The sequence below is a fragment of the Pieris brassicae genome, chromosome 8, assembly GCF_905147105.1.
Source record: "Pieris brassicae chromosome 8, ilPieBrab1.1, whole genome shotgun sequence".
NCBI classification, from domain to species: Eukaryota; Metazoa; Arthropoda; class Insecta; order Lepidoptera; family Pieridae; genus Pieris; species Pieris brassicae.
Window position 1 is genome coordinate 3,834,434 of NC_059672.1, and position 24,397 is coordinate 3,858,830.

At 31.8% G+C, this 24,397-nt stretch overlaps 1 pseudogene; it reads left to right on the forward strand.

The window, feature by feature from the left end:
* Nucleotides 1-1,565: 1,565 nt before the first annotated feature.
* Nucleotides 1,566-21,399, forward strand: LOC123713606 (annotated as a pseudogene).
* Nucleotides 21,400-24,397: the final 2,998 nt, after the last annotated feature.

Sequence of the window (24,397 nt, forward strand, 5' to 3'; positions counted from 1 at the left end):
ACGTCTCCGAGGGATCCGAATCCTGGTCCGACTATAATAAGAGAGAAAACGATAACTTTAATCCCCCTTCAGCAACTTAAGTTTTAGTTAATATTTTTTTATTAATACAAAGTAAATAGAGCTTAATAAAAATAAATTGTAAAGGCAAACATCACACCACAGATACCTCAAATAAGAGATTTTTATCTACCTTCTAGTTTATTCGGTTGTTAGACGCTTGTTTGTTTCTTACGATAAATCTATATTACTTATAGATTAGATTGTGTAAAGGGTCAAGGAATATTTTCAAGATAATTATGATAATTACTACCTTGTAAAACTGTGTTCAGAAGGACTAAATATTTATAGCATCCGGTAGACACTTTTGAATTTAATATAGAGACCAATATAACTAAAACATTTATGACTGATTTTTTAAAGAACAAACGGGCAGGAGGCTCGTGTGATGGAAAGTGATTCCTATGGACACTAATAGTGATAGAAAGCTCGCAAGTGCCTTGTCAGACTCTTAAAGATTGAAACCCTCGATATGGGTTTTTAGCATTAAATAAAACAAATTGGCACATATTAGGATATTTATAAAAGCAACCTCAAACAATTAAACCAGAAAAATACAAAACTAAAATATATTAAACTAAATCTTATCATTAACTTAACTAAATAAATGAGCCAGGAATAATAATTAACTATTAATTTCAGATAGCTTCACAACAAAATAAAACCAAATCTTAAAATAATAATTAGAAAAAACATACCCCTCAACACAGTTATTTCTGAAATAATTCAAAATTATACATCACACCAGATACAATTTATGTCTTTAAAAAAATCTAAAAACACGGCAATCACCACCCTTGCCTCTCGTTTTCTCCCTACCCTCAGCCTATTATACTCTCGTATGTCGAGGTAAGTCGCATTGGTACGAAAACACTTTAGTGGGCAACTGGTCCCACCGCGTATCTAACGCGGTAAAAGTTGCCTTGTAACGATCAGGCTTCCTCTCTGCCACTCTTTTTAATCGCGCGACGCTTCATACTTGCCTAGCCTGTTCATTCACTTCCACTTCCAGCCACCTCGCGAAACACTCCAAACTGTCAATTTGGCGTAGCTCATGATATGTTTCATCTTATTTATTTCTGTCACAGTCACACAAATGTGAATATCATTCAGGACGCTTGCTTAAAGTCACTATTTAGTAAAGATACAAGGCTGTTGAATGAACGGCTAATGAAGCTAGTTGGTTGCGACAAATGTTGTAACTGTATCTAAAACTTCCATTCTACGCCATTTCTAGGAAACTTACTAAAAGCTCTTACGCTTGCTATTGTGATACTGCGGTAGTATCAGGGAATTTTCTTTTGTCCCATCGTAGTCAAAGTAAACAACCTTTAGCCAAAGTATTATATAAGGAAAATTTTAATTCTAAATTAAAAAGTCAAAATTCACTATCTATGTTTAATGTCTAATCATGTTTTTTAATCTCATAATTTGGGACATATGTGAACGATCTTTATAATGTTATTGGCCTAAGATAATAATTATCAATCATAGATAACTATATCGCATAAGTAATTATAGGAAATTTTAATTAATGTTGTACTAATATATCAGGTGTCAAACTCAGACGACAGACTGCAAAGTTCATAGGCCTATGTAGTTTTATCGCGGTGAGTTACATAACTTGGAACTTAAACAAATTTATACGTTAAATAATGTGTTGACGTCTGTATATTAAAAAAAAACGAGTGGCGTTATATCCGGTTTGCCACAAAATCCATTAACTATTTAGTTTTTTTTCCTTTCGGGTTTTTTCTTTAGTCTACGCCATAATTGTTTGTGATTCGTCGATTCGTCATATTTTTATACCGTATAACCACAAGAGCAAACCAATTGCTAACTCTTACATAAATGTATTAAAAAATAATAGTCCCGGATATTTAGTGGATAATATAAGTTTTTATGGCATATAATATAAGATAATGTTAAGGTTTTTCTTTATTTATTTAACAAATTCGTTTCATCTCTTACGGGTAATGGGCAGCATAATCAAGAACCGAAGAGAATCATAAAAATAAATATATTATGAAACCATAGATAAAGTATGTAAAACATACATATTGCTTTATTTATTTCTTTTCCACATAATTATTATCCGTTAACAATAATATAGCAGTACTTCATTATACAACATCTAAGCAAAACTTTATTTATTTTCATCTTAATGTAAATAAATCCCATTTAGGTTTTACTTATATATTAAACAAATACTCGTAATTATAGTGTATATATATATATACACAAAGTTACGGTTGGTATGAATATTGTTGTAAAATATATCAATATTCTCATCAAACTTACTAATTAAGTTATAAAAGCGAGATAGCCTATTTGCTGAATCATTAAAAGAAGCAGATAAGCGAGACATAGGTACGTATAGAAGACTTTTAGTTCTAGTAACTCTAGGATTGCAAGGAATGGAAGGAAAGGAAACTATAAAAGTTATAATATCATAGGCATCGTCATAATATCGTTTTGTTAATATTGAGATATACTTATTTTAAACGGTATGAAGTATTGTTACCCTTTGCTATAGGTAATTTTTTTTTATGTAATAGCAGGCAAACGGGCAAGAGGCTCACCTGATGTTAAGCGATACCGCCGCCCGGACACTCACATTGCCAGAAGGCTCGCAAGTGCGTTGCCGACCTTATATAAATAAATATATAAATTATGTATTAGACTTATTAATAAATCAAGTCGAACTGATGCAATTACTATAATAAGCAGCCAATGATTATATGCATATAACTTCTTATCATTTGATAAATGTTTGATAGCGGCCGCTTAATTTCAAATTTGATACTATTTACAAGAAATGTGTCATTTACGTAAAATTAAATATCACCATTACGAGGCATTTGTTTAATATTAATTTGTTCTAGATTGGGGGTATAGCTCTTAATAATGACACAAACTTTAATTTCAAAAATCTTAATCAGTGATTTTACTGTTTTAATTGCTTTAGTTTCAACTGATCTTTTTTAAAAGACAGCGCAGTTCCTATTTGACAGTAACACTTTATTTCAAAGACTTAATAAATTTGTGATTATTCAGATTTTTTTTCGTAAATTTCGTTTCGTTTTCAATCATGTATGTTATGTCGCGATTTGTTTCCTTCGTTTTTGATTATTCATAAATTGTAAAAAGTTGATGGTCTGCCATTACTAAGTAATACCAATTTATTACTCCTACCATAGCCAGTCATCAAAAACCAGTTGAATAATATTAAATTATTCCTTTGTTGTTGCATACAAGATCAATATTTGAATAGTAAATATGACTTAATTTACAGTTTTTTATTAAACATCTGTTACAATTCACTGGTAATACAAGAAATATTTTATTTTCAGGGATTATGGATAAGGTGCTAGCTTTTATTCTTATCTGTGCGTGTGTGGGAGTGGATTATGTATTGACATACCCTGAGTACAGTGATCCTTCTAAAGAATTGCCTGTCATTGGACTAGGGTAAGATTAAAGTATTTCTATATTTAGGCAATTCGATATAATTGCAATTTATAGCGTTATTTAATAACCGCAAAAACGCCAGGACCAGTTTACAATCATAGATTACTTTTTTTATTATAATAATGATAATTAATAATATGAAATCTAATAATTATTATTTATAGTCATAATAATTACTTTCTGTGATCTGTCTGTTCTTAAATCAAATATGATCCGACAAACTTTCACTTTGAAATTGGCGCCAATTCAAACAAAGGGCGCCATTACGTGGCTTCTTTTGTTATTGACAAAACTAATATACCCTTGAAAATTTAGTTGAATGTAACAAAAACGTAAGTGAACCGGATATAAAAATATTTTATTATGTAAAAGAATAATATTTTTATGTATAATGCCTGCTCCGTATAAATTTGTATTATTTGTTTTCTTTAATAATTTTAATGAACAAATAAACGACTAGTCAAAAGAGTCATAATTCAAAAACTCATTGGTTGTAGCAGTGTCAACGTTTCTCTACCTTTTAGTGTTATTATTTAGATGTGTGTATTGGTTTTTATTGTAGATCAAGTTATGTGAATTCAAATGTTAATAAATATCATGTCTTTTCAGAGAAATCAAATGTAAATACAGTGGTCTTGGAAGTTTGAGCAGGTAATTTTGTTTTTTTATCTTATAATTTTGTTTATTTTATCGTACAAAAACTCAAATACCCATAGCAATAATGGCGACTATTTGGGAGCAGAATACTATAGCCTGGATTACTGATTTTGTTTTGTTATAATAATAATATTTGTTCATTTCGAGCCATGAATTACGTGTTTTAGTAGTTTTAGTATCCTGACAATTAAATCAGAATCTCAGAATTGTATGTAAACATCGGAATATCTCCGCGTTTACGTCCGTTGATAAAGTTTTATTTGAAAGTCCCTTCATGAGAAAAGATGCAGGTGTCAATAAGGGGTGCTTACTATATTCATACAGACCCGCCTGCCCGTTTACCGTTTAATGCTATCAAAACAACGATTTTCTATTTTAAACGTAATAAAAAACGATTATTCGCACCTAGTACCTCTAGTAATCTTATTTCCAGCACACGATCCGTAAGACAAGTGAGATCAGAGTCATGCGCTGTGCCACCCACCGAATGCTCTAGCTCCAAGTACAGATCGTACGATGGAAGCTGCAATAACTTAGAAAACCCAGGTTGGGGCATGCCTGACACGCCATACGGAAAACTTCTGCCAAGCAACTACGCTGACGGTAAGCATCACGAATTTGTATAAAAATCTATCGCTTGATAAACATGTTTAACGCACGCAAGATTTTGAGGTTAAGTTTATGTACCGCGCGAACCCAAAGCCTTTCCGTCACTCCCAATAGCAGTACCGACAGCGGTCCTGATGTCAATCGTGCGAAATCTTATCAGTATACGGATTGAGAAATCCTTTATAAGAGTTGCATACAAAAACATAGCTTTTGCTATTGAAAGTTACAGAGTAAGGATATAGTTATAACATCAGCGAGAATATCGACATAGCATACAAAAATAGCAGAAGGGTCTATGCTTGAAAAGTGCTAAGCCAAGAACAAGCTAAGAATCTATCTGGGGTTTAACTTTTTCTGATTATGTATACAAATGACCTTTTCAATTAGTTGGCGGATTTCCAAGCACTGGGATCGTTCAATAAAAATAACTGTATGTTTGACATTGTTAAGGATTTATCTATTTTGTTTATTCCCATATAATATGGTTTTTTATGGAAATTAGTTATTACTTGGGTTTTTAAATATATATTAGTGTAATGAATATCGATGATTCGTGGGACTGAGAATTTGTGACCAATTTAAGTTCCGTCGTCACATTATTTGAATATTGATTTTGAATTGGTATTATTAACTAAAAATTCTTTATGATATACAACATTTCTTTGTCTGTTTTATCAATATAATAACTCTTAAATGTTTTTATTGATTCACAGAGATTCGAAGCCAAAATATACAATAACGATAACAATGATAGTAATAATTCTATTACAATTAATGAAATTCTTTAATAATCTTAGAAGTAATAAGGTAAAATGAAATAATTGTTTTATTTGTATTCATGTCTATGATAATAAAAGCCTTTTGTTAAACTTTATCTAATTTAACTTTATTCAACCAATTTCTGTAAAGTTTCATATAGTAGATCATTTCGAAAAATAAGGCCATAAAGAAGATTCACTTCTTACGTGTACTACACGCACACATTTTTTTAGTTATTGCGAGCGATCACCAAATCGAATATTTAAACTTATGTTAGTAACTCGTCATGCTAAAGAACGCACGAAATAACATCGTTTCATTCGTATATTGAAATAGGCTTACACTGGTTTTATGAACACGAGTTACGCATGAAAATAATATTATTGCGTATATCAAAAAAATATTATGTACTTGAAATATAAGAAATTTCTTCGTATTAATAAAATACCTCGCAAAACGTTTGATAGACAAATGCAATTACGCGAAATAAATCATCGGGCTACATAACAACCGAAATTGTCTCTTTGACAGTCGGCAATGGTTCATTCGCAGTTCATACGATTCAATTACTAACATTGAAATTCTGCCAAATTCTTAACGTCGATGTGATAAATGAATGAAGAATATGGGGTTTACTATAGTTTATTATGTGCCCGTTAAACTCAAATCTTTTTGATGTTATACTTTTGGCGCGATGGGGAAAAATTATGAGAGTAAATTTTTACGATGCGCGCGCAGACCGTCCCAAAAAACCGATACCCGGAAGTTAGCATAGTCAAGATTTTAAAATAAAAAATGACCATTTCTTTAATTATGTAGATATTTTTGTGATATTTAAATAAACTTTATTCAACTAGCTAATGCGTTATAACACTTTCAATGTATTAAATACCTTTTTCCTATTCTTAGAGTCGTTTTTCTACAAACGTAAGGCGAAAAATAATTTTTGAAAAGACTTTTATCTTTTTACGCCAAAGCAGTATAACTTGTAACGCTTGTATATAAGTACACACAAATGTTTCTTTAAATATTAAACTTAAAAGTTTATAATACTAGGCGTTGGTTACACGTATTTGGACCGATAAATATTTTCATTAACACTTTAAAAAATGACGGAACTCCTGTTTTACTGATTGATTACTATACTTAATAAAAATAATATAATTTAGAGACAAATATATTTTTGAAAATAAGAATACATGAACATGTAATGCACAAAGCAATTTGTAATGAAAATAAATCTATACAGCGAGATCTTTTCTAGGCCCACACACCATTTTTGCTTCTTAACATGAATTATTGGAGGAAATTTTTCACAGGTATAAGTAAATTGCCAGTATCTAGTACTGGCGATGATTTACCCAACGTTCGTGAAATCAGTACAGCGGCTTTCCCTGACAAGCTCGTCGAGGATCCCAAATGGAATCTCAACGCTCAGCAGTGGGGCCAATTTGTCGCTCACGATATGTCACTTACCGCATCTGGGGTTTCAGCTGGTAAGTCAAAAATCATAATATACGCTTTAGTTATAATTTTTTTAGTTATTCATTTGTATTGTTAAAATTGGCTATCTTTAAAGTTCATTAAAAATTCATTAATGATAAATTCCAAACAAGTTTTTAGTATGAACTTTTTTATTTTTTTCTATTAAACACTTTTCCTTCTTACCAATTTTTTTGATTATACACACCACCTACATACACCTTGTGTATATGGTAAAATTTATATACTGATTTACATTCATAAAAGGATAATAATTTTAAACCATTATTAATTGTGATAATACTTTATGTCTTTACTATAAATTTCAATATAATATAGTTGAGACCGACCAGGAACTACGTTTTCGAATTAAAAGATTATGGTAAATTGCAATGCAGACCAGAAAATAAATTATCACGTTTCGACCGAATTATAAAACAAAAGCTAGCTATAGCTATATATTAGTACATTTTTATATAATACAATACAATAATGCTTTAGATGGCGAGCCAGCAGTATGTTGTTCCAATGGCCAATTTGGCCCAGATGCAACCACCAACCCCATATGTGCCCCAATTCACGTACCAGCGAATGACTCGTTCCACGCTCCTTATGGAACCCAATGCCTTAACTTCGTCAGAACTGGATCTACAAGGGATCGGAAGTGTACACCCGAAGACTCGGCAGCTATTCCCGTATGTATAAAAAATATTTTTATAAATTCTAGAACATTATTATTCATTCCATAACTAAAATCCTAACATATACGTATTGATTTCCTAAACCATAGTTTCTTTCTTCCTGTTTTGATATTATACTCCGAGTGTTGCGACCATTGAAAGAAAAAATCAAAGGCGTGATTCGAACGCGCGGCCTAAGGATTGATAGACCCGCATCGGCCAACACTATTCTAAACTATGAATCACTACATTTCTAATACCGTTTACATTATAATTTATCTCGCATCTCTGTAATTATAAATTCTAATTGGTATCTTAATACTCGGAACAAACGCAGGCTGCAATATCCCCATACTAGACTATCTACAGTTAGTAATTCTTTTTTTGAAAAGGGATACTCTTTAATAAATCCCGGAGGCTCTTTTATCTCTGCCTTTTAATAAATTTAAGAAATGTATTAAAGAAAAGCTGTGTAAAAAGGAGTACTACAAAGTTAACGATTATCTAGTTGATAAGCCTGGGACTAGAGCTAGGCAAGCTCCTTCTAATTTAAAAAAATTGTTTGATGATTTGCTATTTTTAAAAGAGTACCGAGAGTTTTTTACGCCGGCTTTTTCTCTCGGCCTACACCCTCTGTCTACTTTGCCGATGAGTAGGGATGTCTGCTCATTCAAATTTAATGACGTGGAATAAGTTAAATCTGTATCTTATATTCTATAATAAACATTTTTTATGAATAAAAATGAATCGCAAAATATGTAGTTTAAACCAGTTTGAGTATTTCTTTAAATTAATTCCTTGAACTCTGAAGGAAGGTTTTTATTGAGATAATACATAATTAGAAAAATATAAAATATTTTTTTTTAGTTAACTACTTACGTTTTTCCGGAATTTATAGAGTAGCAAAATATTCTCTTTGTAGGTATCTACTAAACAGGCTAAGTAAAATATCATAGAGGACGAAATGAAGGTCGCGAAAGAAACTGGTTATTAAAAAAATCTAAAACATAGTGTTTATTATGTGATGCTATAAGTGTATCAACGATATTTGTAGCGCACATTTTGTCAATCACTAACAGTTATTTCAAACAACTGACAGTTATGTAAAATTAATATTGTCCCAAATTTTCTAATGTTCTGCTCAACTTCCTTAATTAAAACATTGATAAGAACATTCTCCTGTCAGTCATAAGCACAATATAGAGATAATAAACAATTGTTCCATCCGTTCATGTAAGAGAAAAAGAGATTTATTTTTATATACGTAAATAGACTAAAGTTGAAATATTTGTTATTTTATGTAATATGATTTTCTGCTTTAAAAATTATTTATATATTTTAGGTATCAGTAGTTACCGCTTACATGGATCTTTCGCTTGTGTATGGTAACACTGAAAGTGAAATTCAGAAACTTCGTTCCTTCCAAGGAGGGAAAATGTTGACTGATTTTAGGGGTGGCCAGGAATGGCCTCCGCAAGAAGCCAGTCCTACAAAGGCATGTGCTGGAGCAGAGTCTGATAATGAACCTTGCTATATGACCGGTAAGTAAAGAGGCTGGTAATATAGGTACTAGTGGTAATGTATACACATGGTAATAAGGGCACAACTGGTAATTTTATTTTTTAACCTCTTAAAACAATTCATGTACATTACACACTCTACTACAGTAATTAATACATTAATATTAAATATTTTTTTTTTTAATAGTTAAAGTATATTTTTGTGTGTTTAATTTGTACCACGGAATATCTAGTAATCCTTAGCTTTTACCAATACAAAATAATATTGAGAATTGACCATTTTTTTTAAATACTGTCAATTATATTTTGTTTATACAATTATGTTTCTAAAATATCTTTACAGGTGACAGTCGCATGAACCAAAGCCCGCATTTGGCTATTCTCCACATTCTTATGTTGCGGGAACACAATCGTTTAGCAGATGAATTGGCCGAAATCAACCCAGGCTGGAGTGATGAAAAGGTCTTCCAAGAAGCAAGAAGGATAAATATTGCCCAGAACCAGCATATTAACTATTATGAATATCTACCTATATTCCTTGGTAAGTTAATCAAACACTTATTTTGTCATATTACATACTAGTGGAGTGTTTTTGAAAAAAAAAACAATGTTATTTTTAAATTTACATACAGAACACACACACACACCACACAAGCGACACCTTAAATTTTCGGGGTACAGGTGGATAAACTATTTGGGGTGTCAAAAAAAACTTAGGATAAATGTCTATGTACGTGTGTATGTAACTGAACTCCTCTTAAACGGCTGGACCGATTTGAATGACATTTTTGTATGCGTTTGGGTGGTGCCATGGATGGTTTAGAATGACAAATCAGCTTGGCAGATGACGCTGCATTCAATATCTGTTCGATTATTTATGTATACAGCAAATAAACAACTATAAATCTTCTGTGTTTGTAATTAAACGCTTAAACGGCCGGACAGATTTTCATGAAATTTTTTGTGTTCAAGTGGAGTTGAGAATGTTTTCAATTATTAAATTTTGTATGTGTAAGGGACAACGTCTGTCGGGTCCCCTAGTTTTTTTATATATTTATATCCCCTCCAGAAATGTGTTAATATCTCAAAAACTACTGACCCGATTTCAATGAAACTTGAATTGTACAAGCACGGGACAGCCATAAATACTGATAACTTCTACATAGATAAGTTTCCGAGAAATTTGTAAACAAACATAAATACTTATGAAGCTTAACATACTTGCTTGGATAGATTATCATCATATATCCAATTCTACCATATTACATACATACAAATTGAAAACCTTCTATTATGAAGTTGGTTAATTTTTCTACATACAAAAACTCATTACTTCATAGGCTACAACAATATGGTGAGAAACAGATTGATATACCCTGACGCTGAGGGCTATGTGAACGATTACAACTCCAATGTAGACCCATCAGTATCTGATGAGCACGCGACGGCAGCCTTCAGGCACTTCCACACGTTGATCAGGGGATACTTACAGTAAGTATTCGAAAAAAAGTTAAAGTTAAGTTAAAAGTTAAAGTTATACTTTAAGAAAACACTTTTTAAACGGATTGAAGCTATGTATTATTATTAAAAACTTCTAATTATTTACATAATTTTAAATTTCTCCCGACGTTTCGCGTGCTTTACAATTTATTCAATCATCAATGTGTCATCTTTTGGTCGATATCAACTCCGGGGAAATAAATACAGATAACACAACTTTCTCTGCAGCTGTGATACTTTTGACATTCAACACCTTTTGTTCAGTTCAGTCACCGTGACCAAGCAAGCTGAAAAGCACGCGAAACGTCGGAAAAATTTTAAATTATGTAAATAATTATAAGTTTTTAATAATAATACATAGCTTCAATCCGTTTAAAAGTGTTTTCTTAATGTGTAAAATCTATGTTAACAAAAGACAATACAAAGTTATACTTCTTTTGGCGAGTTAGGGAAAACTTATGAGAGTAAATTTTTACGATGCGCGCGCGCACCGACACACTGAAGTTAGCTATCGTGAACATTTTACTTTTTCTATTGTTAGTCTCGTTTTTTTATAGAAACGTAGAATAAAAAAATTGTTTTTTTTATTCTCGTTACGCCAAAGTATAACTACTAACGCGTGTACCTAAGTACACACACGTTTTTTATCTATGTTACTATTGTCACAGATTAAACACAATTTGACAGAGATAAAAGATTACTTCAATTAAATGCTACAGTGTTGCTATTTATAAAATACAATTTAAAAAAAAATACATTATGCAACGGCATATAACGCTAAGCGAGCGTCCAAGTATTACGCAACGAATTTGGGGTCTTCTAGAACGTTATGATGCGTTACAGCCTTTGAACTACGAGATACGTAACAGTTTTTAGGATTAAAACCCTTTATTAGATTCTCACCCATTTTAACAAAAGTTATTTTCCAAATAACAAATGACAACTTGAAAATATTATTACCTTTAAAATTTAAAGAAAATAAAACAATCAGCTGTGATAAATTTTTACACAAAGTAATTTCTTCGAGACAATTGTAGACAATTTGATCATGATACATACATGGCTGACACCCACTTTGGGGCCCAAATTATTGATGAATTTAAGACTAGTGAGTATCTATGCCCGATTAGTTAAGGGCGTAATATGCCAGTTATCTGATATTTCCTTACGTAAGGAATTTTTAATTGCCGTAGATTATTGGTGTATACAGTAACGCTTAGTAGTAGTAGGGCTCATAAGGGTATATTATAAAAACTATTTTTTGTTCGTATTTGTGGTTATTGTAATTATAGCAAATTAGTTAGGGCTCAATGTTTTTACCAACAAAGGTAAATTAAATACTTTTATATGCAACTAGCTGCCCCCGCGAACTTCGTTTCTCCTTAATGTGGTTTTAGTTAGCCTTAATACCGTGACACGAAAGAATAATTTCACTGTATTATCGTCACTATGATTTGAATTTGATTTACACCCCGGTTGGCTATGCTAACACCAAAAATTTTAGAAGTAGAAATAATTAAATTTCACGGTATTTCGTTTACTTCAAAATAAATTTAATTTATACTTTAGCCTCAATAACACGTCGTAATCATGATATTGAATTGGAGCTTATGTTACGCGTTTGTCGGTTTACCATAGCAGTGCCATCTATTGATTACTTACTCAATCCAGTTGAAAAGTATCGACATCTTTTGGAAGCTTTTGGAGTTAACAGATAATTGTGACAGTCAATTAATTATACACAAATAATTTGCAATAAAATAAAATTGCGACTATAATTAAAGATCTAAGCTATCCTATCTCTTAAGTTGGACCAGACTGCTCACGGTGTGCCAATTTAATTTGAAATTGGTTAAGTAGTCCATCGCGGACAAACATCGTGACAGGAAATGTATATATATTGAGAAGATTGTCGCGCTCCAAAACAAGACTGCTATGGTTACATTAATACAAATCATAGCGGTTTTCTAATATGACATATTTTGATTATGTTATGTTATTTTGTAAAATAAAGAGAAACAAAAAAAATTTAATTTTAAAACTATCATACAATGTATCGCCAGTGGTCTGTGTCGAGGTAGGTGTTTTTAAAAGTTGAGTTTATGTTTGCAAAAGAGAAGAAAAGTTATGAATACTTTGTTACTTATTTGAACATTTTAGTAGTTTTTAAGATTTGGTATATTTGTTAGTCAGTTTTTCATGAAGTATTTAATAATTATTTTAAATTCATATTTTAATACATCTAAAATTAAAATTTTACTGTTATTTTTCCGTTTATACTTTTGCAGCTGTGGATTATATATTATTGTTTTGTTTTTGCGTGATAGTGTGCTTTAGTAAAGTTTTGTGTAAAATAAAATTCATTTAGAAGTGTATTTTCAATATTTTCGTGTATGCGGATGACTTTACACAGCAACTTGCAAATTTTGGTTATACCTACAGGTTCTTCCAAAGCTAGATAAACCGTAAACATGATAGATACAGCGCTTTATGTTTTATAGTGTCCAATTTAGACTGTAATCTACATTTAAGCCGAGCCGAGAGTGCTTGTCTTTGCACTGACTCGATTGTTTCACAGTTATAGTTTACAGTGCTGATTATATTGGAGTGCAGGCATGTGGTTGTGGCATCAGTTTCGGAATAGTTGCGCAAGTGGTATAATTTGACCTAAAATGTAATAACTTTGTTTTACGAGTATTGAGTGCCTATAGTATCATGATACCACTGACTAACGAGTAAAAAATATATATTAACAAGCTGACCTTGCCGGGTCATTTTGTTTCCTATTATTTCCAGGAAACATTTTTTTAGTTTAATAAAAATAACTACTATGATAAAAATACGGGTTGATCATAGAGAAGTGACAATTAAGAGTTGTTTGTATTTTTGAATGCTGCATAAAATCATAAAAACAAAAAAGATACGAAAATATAAAATAACAATTTGGCGTGGACACCCCTTATCACTTAGGGGTTTGAAGCTAGTAGCCGATTCTCAAACTTACTGAATATGTATTAAAAATTCATAAGTATCGGTCGAGCCGTTTCGGAAGAGTATGGGTACGAACATTGTGAAACGAGAATTTTATATATATAGATAATTGTATAAGTACAACAAGCCTGAAATTTATAAGTACTAGCCCCGCTATATTCGTTACATTCATAAGAGGTTTTACTGAGCCATTTAAAAAAAATACCTTAATAAAAGCCTGTCTCAGACTTCAAAGTATAACAGAAATACTGGGATTGGTCAAGCCGTCTTCTAGTTCGAGCTTACTAACATATTTTGCGATTTAAGTTAATTTATATAGATTACGATCACCATCGAATTTTACATATTTTCTAATTTTTTAGCATGTTTCTTATTGCTTTGTACTTTAACAATAAAGTCACGGAATTATTTTCGTTAAAATTTTATTATCTTACGATTAAAATGCCTTATTTAAATATTCAATGGCGCCTATAGAGATTTATCAACTTAATAATTAATTAGATCAAGATATCGGTTTAAGATTAATTATACGCCTTCATTTTCTTAGTGGCTATACAGATTAATTAAATTTTACGATTTTTATATTAAAAGTAATGTTTTGTAGAAAGAAATTTTTAGAATCACTCAAGCGAAATTCTTCTCTTTTCTTACCAGTGTTATTCCCGACAAATTTACGAATATTGTTCCGATATATTATTATTAACAATAATATCAAAAATCACTGACCTTTTTTCACCGTTGGAATCCTACATTGCTCTTGAGAGAAACTGTATTTATTCCGAAATATAAACAAAATCTAGCCCTGAAAATCGGAGACAAACCCCTAATTAAAATAAATCAGTGGCGCTACACACTTCTTAGGTCTGGGCCTCAGATTTCTGTCATGATCATTTGTCAATTTAATAGGCAAGTAGGTTGGCCTCCTGAGCCTGACACACGCAGTCTAAGGCAAGCCGGTGTCCTCACGATGTTTTCTTTCACCGTTCGAGTGAATGTTAAATGCACACATATAAATAAAGGTCATTGGTGCACAGCCGCGGATCGAACCTACGACCGCAGGGATGGAAATCGTACGCTGAAGTCACTTTTTTTGTGGGGTAATGCGTTCATACCCTCCCGCGGAACGGTTGCTTGGTGGTGAAGGGTTATGTGGGAGCCACCAACAATTGCCCGAGGCAGGACACGGTAACAGCGTAGCCACGAATGATGTAGATTGGAAGCAGCAAGGTCCATTCACATCTGCCAATTCGCCTTGATTTGTAAAGCTGGGGGAAACACAGAAGCCACTAGGCCAACATTGCTCTAACCCCTAATAAATGACGTATATTCTCGTACTATAAGATGTTCTGTAACTTCAAATAGCGATAGTAATCCCAATTTTAATTTAGTTTTTCCAATATACATTGCACAAGCATAGCATATATATATGCAGCATTGAACAAGCTCTGTTCATTAGTCACACAATGCCTGGTTGTAACATTAATGCAATCTACCTGCACTTTTTGTAAAAAATATTGTACATAGCGAATTTAAGTTTTTAATAATAATACATAGCTTCAATCCGTTTAAAAAGTGTTTTCTTAATGTGTAAAAGCTATGTTAACACAGGACAATACCTACTATAAACTTTAGCGAATTAATTGTACATGAAGTTTATTTTAATATTTGCTGAGCAACGAATATTTTTATTAATTCGATAATACGATGTAACATTAAATTAAAAATGTCTCACTGAGTGAATGAAATCAAGAAATAAAAGGATCTTTGAACAGAAATCGGGATGGTTAGGCCAATTTTCCTCTTATATCCCCAGACTTTTTGTACAGCGCATTAAAATCTATAGAAACGTATATGTATGAAATGTTTTAAACAGTTTGATGAAAGAAGACAGAAAATTAGCGGCTTACACTCGCTTGAGCGATTGGTTCGACCGTCCCATTATGTTGTAAGTGTCAAATTTCTTCGACGAACTCACAATGGGCTTCACTGCGCAGCCGCAATCAGCGAGTGACCAGTTCTGGGACAGCGAAACGATAAATTATCTGTTCCGGTAAGTGATATTCAGTTAAGTTACGGATGTTCCTTAACTTAATTCGAAGTTTAAATGGATCTATCGTTAATGAACACTTTAAATTCGACTTATTTCGGGTTCCTAAAGTATTCTTCTCAGTGTTTTAACTAAATGAATTCCCACTTAAAGGTAATAATTTTAACGACACATCAAACCTAAATATGATTGTTTATTAATTTCAATTATTATTATTATTATAGTGTATATTTTTTTATGACGATAAATTTATTGAAATATGTTGATTAGTGGAGGCATGTGTACTAGTATAACGAAATTTGAGAAAGCTAATTCCTTCCTTTAAATTTATCCTTATTAGGAATGCTTTACAGTTGTTATTGTGCAATAAAAATAAACACTCAAAACTAATCAAATCTATTTTAATATACAAAAAATGTGACCACTCCTTTGTGGCTTGGCCTCAGAGTTGTATCTGTTACGTGATTTTTGGTTCTAAGATTTTCCCCTTCGTCATATACAATATGAAAGCGGGTTATTTCTACATATAGAAGGAAAGTTTATTGTTACCGTGATCGGAATACACGACCAGGCTTGGAATGCGCAAGCTCAAGCCACTTATAACTCTCAACTAATATTATGTTTGAATCACGCGCTTTATATTTGCGATACCCTCTTATTTTCTCTTCGTGGTACTGATTCTTGGGTAACCTAATTCTAGACACAGCAAGGCTGTGGGAACTGACCTTCGTGCTCTGGACATCCAGCGTGGTCGTGACCATGGGTTGGGCACTTATACAGAGGCTCGTGCTATTTGTGGTCTCCCTGTTCCTAGAACCTTTGATGATATGAAGGAATACATATCAGAGGAAGTCAGTATAACTTTTCAAAATAATTATTAGAAAATAATTTAACAGGTTTTATGAGTAATCATTATTTGTTAAAGCGTAACCAAGAGTATTGAGCAGAATGGTTCTTTTTAATTCGCGATATTAAACCCTATGTTATATGTATTCAATCAAATGTTGCCAATTTATAATTGAATTCAATATTATTCGTTAATCCTCGATAGATTCACATTTTTGAAATAGTTTTTTGTAAAATGTTTATTAGTTAGATATTTTAAAATGAATAGAACATCGAATAACTCAATAAATATTCAGTTTCATCATGAACCGGAAATTAAATTTTCCACTTTCACTATGGCCAAATGTATTTCATTTTTATAAACAAAATATATTTTGATTGCATTCTATATATGTTCATAGAACTCAGGATTCGGTACTTTGGTGTGTACCCAATTACACAATAAATTAAAATTGTGATGAAAAATTATACGGTGGTAATTTTTATCAATTCCATAGCGAACTTTCGCCGACTCGTTTGCTGTTTAAATTATTTACTATTATATATTTTTTTGAAGTGAAACTTCTTTATCGGCGTTGGAAAAAAATACCGTCACATTTTTCGGTTACGCGTCACATTTTACAGCTACACGCCATATTTTTCTTGTCCCTATCAGGGTAGATTTGAAGAGATTCGAAAACATTAATAACAAGAATATATAATAACGATAACAATGATAGTAATAATTCTATTACAATTAATAAAATTCTGTAATAATCTTAGTAGTAATAAAGTAAAATTAAATAATTGTATTATTTGTATTCATGTCTATGATAATAAAAGCCTTTTGTTAAACTTTATCTAATTCAGGTTTATTTAACCAATTTCTGTAAAGTTGTATATAATAGATAATTTTTCGAAAAATAAGGTACGTACACTAGTACACGCACACATTTTTTCTACATCATTATGTACTAACATTGAATATTCGTGGATACTTGGCGGACTGCGACTTCTTCTATACAAAGACTCGTAAGTTATTTATATTGCAGGTTACTCGATTGTGAGGAAGTTGCTTGGATCTGTTTTATTATTATTATTATCTGGTTTCCGAGTATCTGCTTTCTATAACATATTATCTTAATATTTATATTACATAAGTATCTGGTTTCGTCTTCATTTTAACATTTGATTGAAAAAATAAAATAATTAAAAATAAAATCTCTAATGGTAGCCTAAGTATTGTATATGGAAAATTAAATTTAAAAATATTCTCTTTTTAGTTGTCGTGGCCCGAGTCAAACTTATTTATCTTAATGGATATAATTATTAAATGTTAATTCGTCAATATGATACTCGTGCATGATCCTATTTCAGCGCGCGTTACTGATATGAGTGAAACATTAGTTTTTATTAATTATATGTTATTTGATTAACTGCTTTAACATGTGAGGATGGGTGTAATGGTCGCAGGTGCTAACAAATGTTTTAAAAAAAATTGGCGATTTAAAGTGGTCCAGTCCTTTTGGTCTGTTACGAGCATGACTTGAGAACTGGCAGTAAATGTAAATTTAGAACCATTAACCATTCTTCATAATTGTACATTAGGTTACATAAATTTGTATATTTTGTAAGTAAATCAGAAGCTTTTCATTATTAAGATAATTGACATTGACCACTTTTCGTAATAAAAAAAAACACAACTCGGGAATATAACCTATTCTTGATTACTTAATTCGCTTTATCTCAATGTCACTTAAACAAAACCACACACACACACACACACAACGACATTATTTATTACCTTTATATTAAATCGTTACTCTTGTCATTATATTAAATCGCTATATAATTGTTAACACAGATTGGTGTATTTAACGTTTTCTTTCGTTTCCCCAGAATGTGGAGGTTTTAGCCGTTCTTTACAAGGATGTGAAGGATATCGATCTCGTGGTAGGAGGTTCGCTCGAAAACAACGTTCCTGGTACAGAGGCTGGGCCCACATATCTATGTCTGCTTACGGAACAGTTTTACAGGACTAGAGTGGGTGACAGGTACTTCTATGAGAACGGGGATTCGGAAATCGCTTTCACTCCAAGTAAGTAGTTTTTATAACTATTTAGACTTCTTTTATCAATTTTCTACCTTTCGCCCGCATCGATTTTGTGTATTTTCACGATTTTTCAAGTATACAATAAAAATGTTAACTTAGGTACTGTGTTAATAATTTAAGGATTTCTATAACTGTTTCGTGATCACATGTTTTTTCAAATTGGCAACTGACCTTGTGTCCGTCTTACGATATTTTTCTCCACCGTACGAGCGTTAAATGCGCATATAGAAAGTCCATTGCTGGGGGCTCTAACTTACGACCTCTGGGATGAGTTTCGCACACTGAAGCCAAAAAGCCAACTATAAACTATTTACTACACAGGTTTAAGATTCTAATTTATAAGTTCTTCAATACAAAACTCTTGTTATTAATGAATCTTAAATATTGTCTATACAGAACAAATAATGGCGCTAATCCTGAAAACTAAAATTATTTTAATTGCTATTGTGTTAGTTTATCATTGATTAAGTTGACGTAAAAAATGTATTTTTAATAATTTTAAAGATCAAATGCAAATTAACGAATATAAAGCTTCCCGTCAAAACGAGGTTAATATTCTAAAAAGTAAATAAATAATAAGCATATGTAAACCATAACTTTAAATGAGTTTCAAACATTTAAAACTCGCTGGCTTTCTAACAAAATTGAACAAACGAAAAATAATTGAACGAAAAAGTTTTTATAACCCTTCTATTTGGTGAGAATTTTTACTGTCTTCGAATCCTAACTTTGTTTCATTACATCTGACATACGACATTGACGTAATCTTTTTTAACGTCAATATAAAAACCTCTGTAGTTCATGCGTCATGGACACCCGGGTTCTATTACCAGCGCGATACTAATTACGACAAGATTTTTGTGTACACTGTTGTTTCGATTTAAAGGGTAGATCGGCTTGTAAATAGGAATGAAATGACTTTGTCTCCACTTTTTATAACCAATAATATAACGGGTCAAACGGGCAGACTCACCTGATGCTAAGTGATACAATGGACACTGTCATTGCCAGAAGGATCTCAGCTGTGACCCTAAGTCGAATTAGTTCGGAAATACCACTTTATATGATTCACTATCTCAATATTAAAAAAACTTAATGCATTTCTATACTTGGGACGTGACGAAGCGATCCTATAAACCAGTTTTGAAGCGTTTTATAATTGTATCAAATAAATATTATAGATTTTCCTCTATTTATAATTTTATTTTTAATAAACATTAAACACAAATATTAACGGGTGTCAAGAATTTTGAAGGCTGATTACATATTTGTATAAAAAACACAATAGTTGTAGAAACGTGTCTCGTGTCCCAACGGGGGTTATATTTTAAATGCATTTATCAAATAATCTTTCGCATCGACAGGCCAACTCCAGTCTATTCGGAAAGGAGCTTCAATGGCCCGCATTTTGTGTGACAACACAAGAATACAGAACATGCAGCAGCAAGCGTTCGAATTAATTAATGATGGGTAAGTTCATTTGGTAATTATTATATTAATAAATTTCATAACTTATATTCTATACTGTTCAACCCTAAATGTCCTTCCTATCTCAAAAATGATTTTTTTTAATTTATTTATTAAAGTTTACCACATCATACATCGCACTTAATCTACTGCATATTTTATAAAATCTTTTCTAAAATGTATGACAATTAAAATAAACATAAGTGTTTCAAAAATACAATTAAAACTATATGTAATTGTATTTTTATATAAAAAAATCATCAGCTAAAAACAGCGAATTAGGTTCGAGATAGGCACCTAACTATGCTTTCTCTAAAACCGATCAGCCCACTATATCTATATATCCAGCTCCAGATAAGCACTATTCATTCCGTTAAAATCGTGAAGAATTCGTAAGAGAATTCCTTTAAATTTTTGGGAGCCCATAACTATAGCTTACGCTCTTCCGAAAACTATATCCTTGAAATCCCATCTCATAAATCCTCCTTTCTTTGGAATTCACTTCCCGTCCCTATTCGCTTAGCTCCTTCTCTATCTTCCTTAAAATTTCTTCTGTACAAATATTACCTTTTCATATCGTATCACTAACTTTATTACTTACTACTAACTGACGTGTCACTGATCTTATTGTCGTGATTTATGCGCACTTTTAACTATTTATTTTTCATGTATCCCTTTTTAGCTTTGTTTTTTTGTCTTAATATGTAATATGTATTTTTATACTTCTTGCGTACCTTATACAATTTAATAAATTTGTTCTCTTCTCACAGTGGTTGCCTGGAGGTGATCGCTGAAAAGCGATAAGGCCGCCAGTTGCCCTCCATTTAATTTAATTATGTTCACTTTTACGAAGTATTAATAAAGAAATTATTAGAATTTAGTTGTTAATACGAATTTCTAGTATTGAGGTACATGCAAAAGCAGAATTTGTCTAAACATGGCGAAATATATCGAAAATGTAAAGAATTTTAATTTAAATTTTAAGTGTTAATTATCAAAAGCTTGAGCCATGGTCTTTCCTTTTCTTCGTTTTTGAAAGTTTATTATGATTTTTTTTTTCAGAAACCCGCTAGTGCCTTGCAATAGTCTTCCCGCAATCGACTTAAAGTTATGGAAGGAAGAAAGTTAAGCAAATCGTCTATCTGTAAAATAAAGCGAAAAAAAATTTTTTAATAGGGTCATACTTATTATGATTTAAAATATATATACTCTAAAAAAATATACAGAAATAATTTATATGTCTTTTATTTACTATGCGTGTAGTGTCTACACGATACGAATCATTATTGTTTCGATTAGTTTCTTGTAACAAGAACGAAGGAGTGGAAACCCCTTGTCCTATTCAATCCTTCTATTCTTAGCCACCATAACATCTTACTTACCATCAGGTGGAATAGAGGCCAAGCGTCTTCATTGTATTGGCAAATATGTGGTCATCTTGGTGGATATTTCAGACATGCCCTTTTCTAAAAAAACGGAGCGGTTATTTTGCTGTTTGTGCAAATCCATCTTTATGCTTTGTTCCTTTTGGAATGTGCGTAGCATATACAAGCACATACGTGGTTTCAACAGCGTTAATTCGATTGTGATGTTATATCGATAAATGGTTTGCATTTTGTTCTACCTCCCATGTGTTGCCTTGGAATTACTTCAGATGGTCACTTTTGTTTACACTTTTCTCCACTGATTTAATATTCACTTTAAAATTTTAGTGATTATCCCGGGACCGCAAGTGCAGCTTGTTTTTATATCCTTTTCTCTACTTCGACAAGTTCCCCCTCCGGGCTGACTATGACGTCAGTTCCGTAAAAGCACAGAGTAAGTAAACTGAACAGCTGTGCCACATGCGCTCTTACCTTAAATAGCATGATTATATATCTTAAAATTAACAGGGTTTATATAAAAAAAAGCCAACAAATAAAATAACTGGTTCTCAGTAAAACAAATACTTTTATTTATTAATCCATTTAACGGTATAACATCACGATCGATTAACGTTGGGGAAACCACGAGTCACTCTTTTATCTATAAAGTGTTGCCAACCAAACAAGCTTTTCTTAAATGTATTTTGTTCAAGATAATTAAATTACTACCTCCAATTCACGATAATCTACAATACAATCAAATTACTGTGGGTCATCGTTAAACCCACAACTTCGTTTGGTTAAAACAATAGTAGACAATAACTATTATTTTCTATTGATATTTCTGTCCGTTGAAGATATAAAACAGGTTTAATTATCGTAATAATAATGTACTTAACATGACCTCAGGGTAAAGAAACAAACGCTGAAACACTGGGTAGGATGTGGTGATGCGGATCAAAGGAGGAATTAGATTGGATGCATACTACAATGCCGTTGGCGGTTCGTTCGCGGTCCGATTTCGAACTAGTAAAATATTATTAAATGAAAATTAATGTATGCGTTCACATTATCAATAATAATAAATTTTCGTTCGAAACCAAATAACATACGAATATGTTACCAGAATCGGAAATAGAACGAACTGTGAACGTCTTTTAAGTGATGGATCTAGCCTAATCTATACGAAATGTACAAACTCAACGTTTCAGTAAAGTTTTGACCCAAATGTCAGAAAGGCAAGCCAATTATAAATAAAAGCAAAAATATTCGTTATTCGAACGAACCCTTTAGCTTATTGCTATTTTTTCTTTCGATTATTTTCAATAAAAATACAGTTTTCATGGAATAAATTCTCATAGATAACTACGCAGACAAAGTCAAAGACAAAGTGAGCCTCGAATGCAAATATACATTTAGTTTAAGCGTAAGCGTGTAATTGTTTGCGAGTTTTATTACTTACGATAGGCTTGGAAAACCTTTTAATTACTCCTACTTAAGTGTTTCAAAGTAGTTAATGTATCGGTTTATGCGTAAGTATTTCAATTTTAATTAATAGTTTTTAATATTTTATAGGTATATACATGAACATGTGGAATTCGGCTTTTGTGCTTTGAAGATTTGGTATTGGAAAAGTTTGTGTATCGTAAATGTTATTTAATAGGATATTATGAGAAAAGTTATTCCAACATGTAGGAATAATATCAAATAACTTATAATATTTTATAGAAGCGCAATGCTTGATAATTTGTTACGTATTAGACTAAATCTAAATATGTTTAATAAATTACACAAAACATCAATGGCGCCACAACCTTTTTAGACCTGGGATTCCGATTTCTGTATCTGTTTCATGATTATTTGTTAATCTAATAGGAAAGTAGATGATCGGCCATCTGTGCCTGACGCAAGCCGTCGACTTTTTGGGTTTCCTCACGATATTTTCCTTCACCGTTCGAGCGAATGTGAAATGCGCACATAAAAAGAAAGGCCAATGGTGCACAGCCGGGGATGCAAGCTACGAGGATGAGAGTCGCACGCTGAAGCCACTAGGCCAACACTGCTCAATTAAAATTAATACGTATACAAATAATAGTATATACCAAAATGGTTATACAATTATTCTACATAACATCTATATTCCTACAATTTAGAGAGCTTGAAAAACATTAATTACGTTATACTAAATGTAAATACTTTTGCAATTTAGTCCCGAGTTTTAACTAAATAAGCACAATGCAAAGTAGAAAAAGTTCTTTAATTAATTCATTTCAGTATTGTCTTACCTCACCATTATACGGGCAAAGGATGTGAGAATTCAATTAGATTCTCAGGATCTTTTGAACATAATTAAAGGACTTATCTTGAAAGATGTTCCTGTCCACACAACAGGTGCATTAAGTAATTTTCGCTCGCAGTACCGTAATCCTTATCATCCAGAAGATGGCATGGTTGATGAACACACAAAGGAAGTTTTCAGTAGAAAAATTAATAAATCCAAAAATGATGTGGATCAAAAAATAGACGAAGAAAATCAAATATTTTTGAATGACCCGAATGAAATAAGTGAAGATGAATTAGAAGAAATTAGTACTAAACCAGATACTGTTGAAAATAATAAGATAGACTCGGCTTTAAGGACTTAATTTTACGAGTAAAATTTTCCACAGTAGTTTTTAGTAGATTACCTTTGGAATTATTTTAGCTATACCTTAACCATGGGTTTAACAAAGTAATACAGCCTTAAATATTTGTTAAATTTGAGCTTCTATGTTACTTGTAGTCAAACATTGATAATTTATTTTGATTAAAATATCTAAGTATTTAATGAAAACGTTATCATTTAGTACTTCTCC